This window comes from Bombyx mori, chromosome 13 (assembly GCF_030269925.1).
Source record: "Bombyx mori chromosome 13, ASM3026992v2".
In the NCBI taxonomy this organism is placed as follows: Eukaryota; Metazoa; Arthropoda; class Insecta; order Lepidoptera; family Bombycidae; genus Bombyx; species Bombyx mori.
Window position 1 is genome coordinate 11,879,612 of NC_085119.1, and position 10,184 is coordinate 11,889,795.

The window sequence follows — 10,184 nt, forward strand, 5'->3', positions numbered from 1 at the left end:
ACATATTAAATGAATGTTTTATAACGATTTAAGGTTTGATGTATTATTAAAAAGATAATGACAATGACAATTGGTATTAGATTACGTACTTCGATCATCAGTTAGGATCAAATTCAGAGGAACACCACTTAGATAATTAATTGTTTTTTAGTTATTTCAAATAAGCTAACAGAAAAAACATAATACTATAAAAATGCTCTTTAACTATTAAATTTATTCTCAATTAAAAAGTTTAAAGCAAAATCATTACGTAAACATAAACAAATGATTTATTTTGGATAATAACGAAAAGAAAAATCTTTGCTCATTGAAAACTTTCGAAGACAGTAGATTATGTTTCAAATCCTTTTTGAAAGTCTTTATATATTTTTAGAATATTAAAGCAAGTGCACTGTTATCTACAAGTATTTTACAACGGCAGACGAAAGCCAAATAATCTCTAAAATTAGTGCACAATATTAGTGTACTTAAAGCTCTTCAGATTTAGCGTCTGGCGACCTGCTGAATATGTTACTCTTAGTGATTTTTTACAATATTATAATATTTAGAATTTATAAAACATATGTTTGAAAAATCATGTGTTATACGTGTTACTAATGACTACAAATATTTTTAGGCCAAATAAATGCGGTTTCAAAAAGAAATGCCCTGTTTATAGGTATATAAGCTATAGGTATTTTAGATTTTGAGTACTAGATAAAGCTCCTTAACCACAAGTTTATCCAAACAAATACCTATGCACATAATGCTTTGAGCCCTTGCACGTGGTTATTATAAAATATTAATAAAATCAAATTATGCGATGCGTGGGAATGTCAGGTTCGTTTTACCAGTGAGGAAGAGATCCTGATCGATGCCTGCTAAAAAGTCCGTTACGGGCCGCTATGTCTTTTGTATTCACGGTTTTTGTGAACGGAATGATGAGATTTGATACTTGACCAATTTAATTTACAAAGCTCATTGAAAGTGTTAAAAGAAGAAAAAAACGGTTTTACAATGCAATCTTTTTTCTCTCTTTTTTTTTTTTGTTAATTTCAATTATTATACTATTTTAGATAAGATTAAAACAAAATATAATTCTATGTCCTCTCGCTCGCTAAATAGGGCATAGTAGTAAGGCTTCGTGGGAAAGTAACATCATTGTGTCCATTTCTGCTGGAAAGTAGTCATACGTCCTTTTTTAAGGGTGAAGATACAATATAATTGAGATTTCAAACTCAACACGCCTTGAAAGATGCGATGAGACCTTTACAAAAGTGTAGATTGGTAACCTTATCACACCAATGCAGCCGTTTGTGTATTCGTTAAACCGCTTATCTGTTAGATTTTAACAATACTATCAAATTTAATGATTGGGTAATAAAAGTATTAAATATTGTTCTTTTTGTTCAGATAATATATTGATAAAAATAACTTACGTACATTATTTACAGCTAAACTATGTACAGCTGAAATAAGCTATTATTCTGCATACTAATCACACAAAGGAGTTTCACAAAGGAGTATAGCAGTAAATTCAATAAAAACAAAAATAATAAGCAATGGAAGTATCAAATCTACCTAGTCGAAGTACGGTAAACGCTAAAGCAAAGTCAAAGAAGCTACCCTATTGTTGTGTAATATTTATTCTTGCGTAGATCTCAAAGGCAGTCTTCGAGGTCGGCCATTGTCACAAAGTTCATGGGAACCGGCAAAAAACGGGCTTTACCTTTAGGGACCACGTAGTAACGTACTAAAGTGAATAAGCAGTTTTTCTGTATTCTCATATGCGATCCACGTGTTCAAAGATTAGGACTATGTATGTTTTCTATTTTGATAATCTGATAATCTCTCGGTCCTATGCAAAGCGCTCGCGGCCTTACGCATTTATTTTTTGTATATCAAGTTTGCTTTTGTAATTAACAAAGAATGTCACTAACATTTTTCTATTTACGTATAGATGAGACTATAAAACATTTTACTATTTCTGCCCCAAAGATGAATATGATTGATGGTTTAAGAAATGAAGTAACTGTAGCTACATGAAAACAATAATCACAAGATACAAAAGGATTTGCAAAACTTAAAATGCCAATCCATTGATTTAACAAATAAAATTGAATGTCTTCGATTTGGCGAGATTTCAAGATCTGGCATCTCATGTTGGAATTAGCCATATTACCAAAGAGAGCAGACAGAGAAATTACGACGGTATCAATCCCACACATGTACGATGGCGCTGACGCCATACGGTATGCGCGGTACGACCATATGGCTGTCGGGCCAGATTGTACTTAAGCAAAAACACTTTTCAATTTTCTGGTAACAAACAATTAACCTATTTCAGACACTTTTTTTTCCTTTGATCTACTTTAACTAATTCTCAAGAAAACAGCCCTGTTTCACGTAAAATTCGATCAATATTATCTACAAAATAAATCTGTTGTTTTTTTATTGCTTAGATGAGTGGACGAGCTCACAGCCCACCTGATGTTAAGTGGTTACTGGAGCCCATAGACACCTACAACGTAAATGCGCCACGCACCTTGAGATATAAATTCTAAGGTCTCAGTACAGTCACAACGGCTGCCCCACCCTTCAAACCGAAACGCATTACTGCTTCACGGCTGAAATAGGCAGGGAGGTGGTACCTACCCGTGCGGACTGACAAGAGGTCCTACCACCAGTAATTACGCAAATTATAATTTTGCGGATTTAATTTGTATTACACGATGTTATTCCGTCACCGTGGAAGTCAATCGTGAACATTTGTTAAATACGTATCTCATTGGAAAAATTGGTACCTGCCAACGGAATTTGAACACCGATGCATAGCTACATCCGAATGCACCAGGCGTCTTGTCGTTTAGACCACGGCGACTTCAGAAGAATGTGGTGGTGCATCCATACATAGAACGTCATATACACAATATATCAGTTTTCTGAGGTACATATTCTTAAAACTTCTATTTGCTATTGTTAGTTCACTTGATGAGCCCATAGCCCATGTGATATTAAGTGGATAACAGAGCTTCTTACCAATATTCAATATTGTTCTATTCAATAGTGAACATTTGTTAAGTACATATCAAAAGTTAAGTATAAGTATCAAAAGTTAAGTATATATCAAAATTACTTTTGAAATTCGTTTACTTGCCATTATTCATTTAAAAATAAAACTTTTTTTATTTATATGGCAGTACCTAATGGCAATATCTTGTTATAAAACTTTGTAACACAAAACACAGAATTTATGCTATGCTATGACTAATTAAATAATGAACACCTATGACTAAGAACGAACCAAGTCTGATGATGACATCTCTTATCATATAGATATGGAAATAAAGCTATCAATGATTCACGTTGCATTTATTCAGTATACAGCATCTTACTTTGTCTGTGCGACAGTTTTGATATCATTGTTTGAACAATGCATTATTTCACCTTTACAAGGTAAAATTAAAACATATATCCACCAACATATTTTATATCCATATATCCACCAACCCGCATTAGGCCAGCTTGTGTGGATTAAGGCCTAAAATCCTCTAAGCTCTCTTGATAGAGGAGAGGAGACCCGTGCCCAGCAGTGGGACATAAATGGGTTGCTATAATATGTCTTATAATATATTTTATAACGCAATAGGTATGGAGACGTCCGAAATAAAACTTCAAACTCACGTGTGTATTTACACCGAGTGGTGTACCTATGCCGGTGTTAAAGTTTTAAAGATAATAATTAGTAAATACTGCTACGTTCATGATGAAGGAATATTATTGAAAATAAAAATCTAAACCTACAAAAATAAAATTACTTTGCGTGAGTAGTGCTGATAATTCGCTTGGTCACTGACTATCAGTATTTAGTCTGTTTCTGAAGCGAATCAGTCATGCTTACCAGTTAAATAAGGTCGACATGAGCTTTTCTACTTATCACTAGCTATTTTATTTTCTACCTAAGCTGATGGTCTAGAGAGACCATATCAGCGTAACCTTAACTAGTAGGTGAGCTCACGGGACTCAAACCTGACGACATTGCTAACACGAATCTTAGCGAGAGCCGTGCTTCGCAGAATCTACCACCGGATCGGAAACGCGACCCACTGAGAAGATCCGGCGAGAAACTCAGTGGGCTGTGTCTCTAGGTTAATTTACTCGAAGAGTCCTTCGTCGCTAGCAACGGGTTCGATGAGAACGATGACCGGTGCTTGAGGTGCCTAAAAGCACCGTTAGTGGATTGGGAAGATCCGAAATGACGTGTTTTGGGCGACGTCGACTGTTTACCATTTAGTCCGCAGGATCGGCTATGTATCTCCCGGCGGACACGATGAGAGGATTCTTATATCGTGCCGCTTTATCGAAGTGGACTAATAATAAAAAACACAGTTTGGCAATGTAAAATGATATTGCTAATTTTAAAACAAAAATTACTTGTTTGTCGCTATTAATAGAATATTATTATGCTTTTTGGACTAATTTTAAAATGCTAAATCATAGTAAACCAATCGCCAAATATAAAAATATATAATATCAATCGTCAAAATTTTAAAATGCAGTAAGACATATGAAGAACTACTATCCCCAAAAGACAGCGGAACACGTGTAAGAAGACACAATTAAAAATGACTAAAATAGAATGACTCGTGTTTTTTTTTTTTTTTTTTTTTTTTTTTATGATTGAAAGTTTACTGGTGGCCCGAAGGCCTTTCCAGTTTCACCAGGACAGGTGGGCGAGCAAAGGCTCAGCCAAGAGGGGTGGGATTTGCTAACAACTGCCCGAGCGCCTCCGAAGGAGACCTAACAACTCAAGAGCAATTGTTTCGCGAATGAATCTACTACCGGATCGGAATCGCGACCCGCTGAGAAGATCCGGCGAGAAACTCAGCGGGCTGATGCATGGGTTAGGTTGCACGTCGACCTCTTTGTCGAGTTCGACGAGTACGGTTACCGGGGTCCCCAAGCCTGCCCCTAGTATTAGAGCTGAAGGCATCTAATGCAAAGGTTATTGGATCTGATGGATCCGTAAGGACGTGTCTAGGGCGTCGACGGTGACTGGCTCCTGCATGATCAGGATTCGGGGAGTAGTCAGCGGCGGCAACGATAAGGCGATTATCATGACGCATAGCCTTATCGAAGTATCGTTCCGACGCTGACTTCATGTATTTCCGAATTGATTCGAGGCCCAGGTCGTCGTGTAGGTCAACGTTCCTCACGAACCACGGAGCCCCGACAGCTAACCTGCAAAAGCGGGATTGTAGGGATTGGAGGGTGTCTATGTGTGTGCGGGCCGCGTGAGCGAACACCACACTCGCGTAAGTCATGACGGGCCTTATGCAAGTTTTGTAAAGTGTCACCTTGTTCCGAAGGGACATTTTACTCCGCTTACAGATCATGGGGTAGAGTCTACCGAGAATAAACGCGGCACGGTCACGGACTGATTTTATATGCGGGCGGAATGTCATCGATGCATCCAGGGTAACGCCCAGGTACTTGACCTTCCTGGCCCAGGGTATGGGTTGTCTAAACAGAGTAATCGGGGGTGTGAGATTCCTCCTCCTAATCCGGGAGGAAATCCGTGTGGAGCTTCCCCTCTGAAATAGCACCGCAGTACTTTTCGCTGGGTTGATGTCTATGCGCCATTTTCGGAACCACTGTCCTAGGGCTAGGGCTGCGCTCTGAAGCTTCTTCGCGATTAGGGACTTATTTCTACTAGAATAGTAAACAGTCGTGTCGTCGGCGAATAAAGCTAAATGGGTCGGCGGCGACCGGGGAATATCGTTGACGAATAAGCTAAATAGGAGGGGTGAGAGGACAGAGCCTTGCGGGACTCCAGCTGTGAGAGGTCGTGGGGAGGAGCGGGTTCCCTCGACTCGATATCGAAAAGAGCGGTTCGACAAGAAGTCCCGTATGATGAGCACGAGACTATCCGGCACGCCCATGTTGAATAGTTTGAAAATCAAACCATTGTGCCAGACTTTGTCGAACGCTTTTGCGACGTCGAAGAAGAGAGCTCCCGTGTATAACGGTTTTGGTCGATTAAGCCTCACAAGAATGTGCTCCGTGAGGCGGTGCACCTGTTGAACGCATGAGTGATTTGTACGGAATCCGAATTGTTCATCGATAAGAATGCCCTTGGATGAGACGAAGTCTCTGAGGCGTTTGTAGAGCAGACGCTCATACAGTTTGCCTAGAGACATGAGGAGGCTAATCGGGCGGTAGCTCGTCGGATGATTTTTTGGTTTACCGGGTTTATGTATGCCGATAACGTCCGCTTCTTTCCACACCGCGGGAAAGATACAGTTCGCCATAGCGGCATTGAAAATAGATGCCAACATCACGATGAGTTGGACGGGTAGAAGTTTAATAACGCGGTTAGATATACAGTCGGAACCGGGAGCCTTGCGAGGACGTAGGTCTTTGATCAAGTCTTTAACTTCTATCGGGGTGACGGGTGGTAACGCATCCGATGGTGGCAAGGAGGCTCTGCGTTCTACCTCACTGTCTACTAATTCTACATGAACAGGGTCCACGGATTGAGTGCTGGGCGTGCACTGGGTTTGCAATGTATCGGCCAGCAGCTCTGCTTTTTCGTCATCATCGAACGCCGCGAGTCGGCCTGAGGGGCCTACGAGGGGGGGCATAGTTACTACCGTATCCGATTTGAGAGTACGAGCTAAGCGGTAGTAAGACCTTTGGGAGGGCGCGAGTCCTTCTAAGAAATCAGACCATCTGGCATCTCGGACTTCGGCGATGCGAGACTTTACGTCGCGTTGTAGGGCACGCATTCGAATACGATTTTCCGCGGTAGGATACCTGTCGTAGGCGCGTATCGAGGCGTTCTTAGCTCTAAGGAGTTCCCTAATATCGTCGGACAATTTGAAGCGGTGAAGGAAGTCCTCCGCTACAACTTGTTTCGATGACCTATCTAATGTCGAGGAATGACTCGTGTGTTCCAATTTGGAAAGTATGTTGCATATTATTCACATAAACTGCGGTACAATCTTAATTTCTTTAATTTTCATTGATTTTTGGGCTTAGCAATGTTAAATCTCCTAACCAGGAAGCATATAAAACTCGTAAAGATTCACAGCTTAATATATTTGATAAGTACTCAGCGTATGTGCGTTTCTTATTACGATTTGATATCTCAATTGATACGGGAGATGTTTCTATTGAATCCTCAATTACTGTGGTAGGTCGTATTGAGAATCCGAGTAAGTACCACCCTGCCTAATTCTGTCCTGAAGCAGTAATGCGTTTCGGTTTCGAAGTGCGGGGCAGCCGTAGTTAAAAGTGAGACCCGAGAACTCATGTTTCAAGGTGAGTGGCTGCATTTACTTGGTAGATGCCTATGGGCTCCGGTAACATCTGAACATCACGTGGGCCGTAAGCTCGTCCGCCTGACTAAAAATAAAAAAAGTAAAAAAGTATTACGATTCAGACTTCATAGCAAAACATAAACATTATGACTTTTTATAATATTATAAAAAAAAATTATAATCACTTAAATTAATTTCTTAATAAAATATGAAGATTAAGTGCTACAGCTATAAGCTCGTTTTGGTTAAACCTGATTTAAGACACATACTATAATAACTCAAGTTAAATTATTATAAAGCGTTATATTCACCGATTAAAAAATAAACAAAAATTGGTTTCTGCCGAAGCATAAATCTATTACGCTAAAATCTAGTTAGAATTTTATTATATCAAAAGACTTATGTTTTTTATGAATTTGAACCAAACAAAGCCTTTGTTATTATCACAATACGCATCTATACTTAACAGCTCACTATTATCTGATTACGATACCAAAAAGATAATGCTATGTTAACTTACTTAGTAACAGACAAATATTATCAACCAATCCAATGTCGAAGGAACAAACAAGCTTAAAAATAATTAACATTTTATTAATTTATTGATTTTATTAGGTATATAATAAAACCTTAACGATAACTATCATAAATTTTCAAAATAATTTATCGAAATTAGCTATTTAAAATTCGTTTGCATCTGGATCACATTGATTAGCCATCTGATTTAAAGATGAGGGTGTTTGATTGAGCACTAATTAGGTAATGCGTAGGTAAAATTTACTACTACCAAACCGCCCTCATCGAAGCACATTTCACTAGTTTTACCTGAAATCAATGGACATGTGCATGCACCGCCGAAATTGTTTTTATCAAAACTACGGTTGAATGTTTTACGACAGATTGATGTATAGAAAAAAGAAAAAAAAAACCCTGAAATCACTTGCCTCCTTTATAATTTGTATTTTTTGTAATATTTACTTAAAAACATACTCTGAAACAAATAAGGATTTTCCTGGGGCTCTATGACGTGTCCCAAAAACCGATGCTCAAGGACATTATTAATGAAAAGAAGCGACTGTAGCATTGCTAATGTCCGTGGAGAGCAGTGTCTAAATATTCTGTCTAATGAGGAAATAAAAAGACATGTACGTAATTCCTATGCGGTATACTTGAAACCTGGTAGACTATCCAGTAGTTTTTTTAGTATCTAGCTTATATATCGAGCAATGTGGTTGCTCTGTAGCTCAAAACCTTTGGTGGATAATAATGATTAGGTATTACTCAACATAGGTATCGTAAGAAGAAATCCCTCGGCGACTGAATAAAATCTTATAATATAAGAAAGAAGAAAGAAACGTACCAAATTGATAAACTCAAAATACTTAGGATGCGCATAGTGTGATGCTTATTTTGATACTTACTTAGTGTGATACTTACTTCCGTGATACAGCTCTGCTTTCAATTTGAAGGTAAGACGCGTCATTTAATTCACTATAAATGACACTTCGAACTCAAACTTCAAGGTGATGAGGTGATGATCGATCGTCTTCATGTTTTGAGAAACATTATACTATATTATTAGCTTATTTCGACGTTTCTCCAGCATTATGGACCGTGGCACATACTTTGATTCTTATCTTCTTACATAGACCATTGACTTTTGCACAACAATCCAGTTAACGAATTAAATTAAAATTGAAATGCGTTTCGATTTAATTTTGAAGAATTTACAAACATTTATAAAGCTATTATATTCCCATTGCCGTAAACGAGAGACAAGCTCTTGGCTCACCAGAAATTAAGTAGTAGGCGGAAACTTTAACAATATACACATATGTCAACCTGTTCAAAATACTATTAAATTCCAGTTGGCGATTAACTGCAGACTTGCTGATGTAATGGTCAGCGCCTCTAACTACTAAGCCGAGAGCTGTGGGTTCGACTTCTGCATCTGACGTACAGTCGTGTGATAAATAAATGTGTTTATTTGGATGTTTAAGATCTACAAGCGTGTACATTAAGTCTCTGGTTCCCATAATACAGGGAATCCTAGATTAGGGTCAAATGACCGTGTCTTGATTTGTCCCCGGTTGTTATTATTATTATATAATTATTATATACCCTTATTATTTACTCGTCCAAAAAAGGCTACTACCTATTCTCGAGTTACCTTATTCTTCGTGTACGACATCCATGTTGAGAAATGAGGTATGACAAAACATTTCCTTCATTGCTTACTTTAATATTTATTTAATTTACGATGACATACATATTCATGTTGTCTTCTTATCTCTTTTTATCATAGTCTTAATTTTTTTCTGAAAGTCATGTTACGTATGTAGGTGATGAAACGCGGTTAACGAGCAAAACCAAATTCTTTTCACTAAATTATACCCCACAAATGCAAGATTTAGAAACATTGCCGAATTCTTCAAAATTCAGTCAACATTTTATCAAAGTGCCATGATCTCATAAAGTGGTTAGTACTATAAATTCATATTACGAAATAATGACGGAATGAGAAATACTCGTTATCAGTAAACTGCTGACCTATCTAGATAGCTTCCGTGACCGGATAACATCACTAATAATTTATGAAAAACAATTTAATTCATTCAATTTGCAAGTTTATTTATTAGGTACTTATCGAGGTAGAATTTCATTACTTTTAGTATTTTATAAAATCGTTCCGTTGTTGAACCATGTATGGTTGCCAAGTTTGTTTAGGATTATCACTAAAGCCGGCCATAAATTGAAACATATTACTTTTGCCTTGGTAGATAGACGAGTAAGAAACATGCCTAAAGGATATGTATCCGACATTGGCGGATATATCGTTGGCTACGGCTCCTTTGATTACATATGTTTGCTATGAATGAATGA